This window comes from Centruroides sculpturatus, unplaced genomic scaffold (assembly GCF_000671375.1).
Source record: "Centruroides sculpturatus isolate CEXI.00-Female unplaced genomic scaffold, Cexi_2.0 scaffold8, whole genome shotgun sequence".
NCBI classification, from domain to species: Eukaryota; Metazoa; Arthropoda; class Arachnida; order Scorpiones; family Buthidae; genus Centruroides; species Centruroides sculpturatus.
Window position 1 is genome coordinate 9,606 of NW_019384535.1, and position 2,256 is coordinate 11,861.

A 2,256-nucleotide genomic window follows, 5' to 3' on the forward strand; every position below is an offset into this window, starting at 1 on the left:
TCTAATTTGTGTGTCTGTTCTAAAAATAAATCAATCGATACTTATGTAAATAAATACACAGCAATTATCGAAGGTAAAACTTTCTGTAAAATTGGTTGAGACATATTACTATAATTCTAAAAGTTTTTCATAAAACTTAAAGTTCAGACTATAGTCTTCGAGTAAACACACTATCTGCACCAGTTTCGACGGAGAAACGACATGAACATCAAAAAATGATATTTATGAATTGAAGCAATTGAACATTTACATCTCAGCTGCCCAAAAATAATTCTTTGTTATTTATTTTTTTTCATACTGGTTGTTTTTCGGAAGAGAAGTAGAAACTCCCCGAATTACGAGTTACGGACATTGCTAAGAAGTTGGGCAAGAAATGGAAATATCTTATGAAAGAACAGAAGGAAAATCACGAAGAAATGGCAAATAGAGAAAAAGAAAGGTTCCAAGGAGAAAAGAACGAGTTGGCTCATTTAAAATCAAAGCGAACAACACGTAAAAGAAAAAGAATGGATGAGGAACAAGAAGCATCGTTGAAACCAGTTTACCAAGTAAAAAGAAAACGAAATTAGTTGAAGTAGACGAGATTCTATCGAGTCAATACAAGGCTGCGCGGTTATTCTTCTTTGCTGTGATTAAATCTCAGTCTCCTGTTTAAAATAAATGTAACTTGAATACTTTTATTATTTATAATATAAATAGACTTTTTTATTCACGTTTATTATTATAAGTTTATTTTAATTAATTTTATTCTTTTACAAATTCAAAACGGCTGACTTCGATAAACACACTGAGAGGATACGGAAATTTCTGTCTGAAGTTGAAGTTTCAAGCGAAGCAGAAGATGGCAGTGACGACGAGGAAAATTTTGTTGGCACGATGAACATATTTCTGACTGTTATAGCTATGAGTCGGAGACCAATACTCTACCACAAGAACCCCAACGAAAACAATTTAACAAGGAAAAGTGGCTAGGAAAAGACCAAAAAACATGGTTGGAGAGTAATGTACCTAGTTTATTAGATCGTGCTCGTTCTCATAATGCATTTTGAAAATAGACAAAACCTGACAGGGCCTGCACTAAAGGCGCAGTTTTCTACTAATTTCTCTTGCTTCTTCACCACTCCTGAAATATTAGATTTATTGGTTGACAAGACTGTCGAGTTTATCAGTGATAGGAGACTAAAATTTTGCTGTGACAAGCAGAGCCAGGAATACTGACAGTGTGGAAATGAAAGCATTTCTTGGATTATTACTTTTAGCTGGCATTTATCACAATAATAGAATGAACCTTGATGATTTGTGGAATGTCGATGGCACGGGTGTAGAGGTATTCAGATTGACAATGTCATTACAACTCTTTGGTTTCTTGTTACGCTGCCTAAGATTCGATAGCAAAGTAACACGACCTGCAAAAAGAAAAGTGAATAAGCTTTCTCCAATTACAGACTTGCTTGAAATGTTTGTTGACAACTGTGTGAAAAATTATTCCCCATCAGAGTTTGTTACAATTGATGAGATGCTTGTAGCTTTCAGAGGTAAATGTCCTTTCAGACAGTTTATACACAGCAAACCATCAAAGTATGAAATAAAGATACAGACAATGGCTGTATCTTTTGCATGTTCGTAAAATAAAAATATATGTTGGAAAACAGCCTGATGGCCCATTCAAAATAGATAGTTCGGCCATTGGTGTAGTCTTAAGGCTTATCTCAAGAGATCTCAGGATCATGTAGAAACCTCGCGTTTGACAATTGGTTCACTTATTTCCCGCTAGTCGAAATGCTAATCGATGTCTATTAATTGACTCCGTGGACATGCTTTGAAAAAGCAAGCGTGAAATTCCTAAGGGATTCTTAGATACGAAGTATAGATGTAATTATGACAGTATGTTCGGTTCCACAGACAAAATTACACTGTTTTCACATATCCCGCTGACTAAAAAAAAAAATGTTGTTCTCAACAGTATGGACTATGACAGACAACAAAATTGATCCAAATTCTGGTAATAAAAAAACCTAAAATTATTACCTTTTACAATGCAACTAAAGAAGGCGTTGATATTGTCAACCAGATGGCAGCCGTGAATGACACTACATGAAATAACCGTCGTTGATCCGTAAGTATTTTCTATACACTTCTGAACATCTCAAAAACTACTCAGAAAAAAATTAAGCCGCTGCAGCTTCATCAAAAAGGTGGTTCTGCAACTTATAGAGGATAATCTGAGGAGTAGAATGCAAAACATACGTTTGAGAA

At 34.8% G+C, this 2,256-nt stretch overlaps 1 pseudogene; it reads left to right on the forward strand.

Moving 5' to 3' along the window:
* Window positions 1–1,038: 1,038 nt before the first annotated feature.
* Window positions 1,039–1,800, forward strand: LOC111623169 (annotated as a pseudogene).
* The last annotated feature ends 456 nt before the right edge of the window (window positions 1,801–2,256 follow it).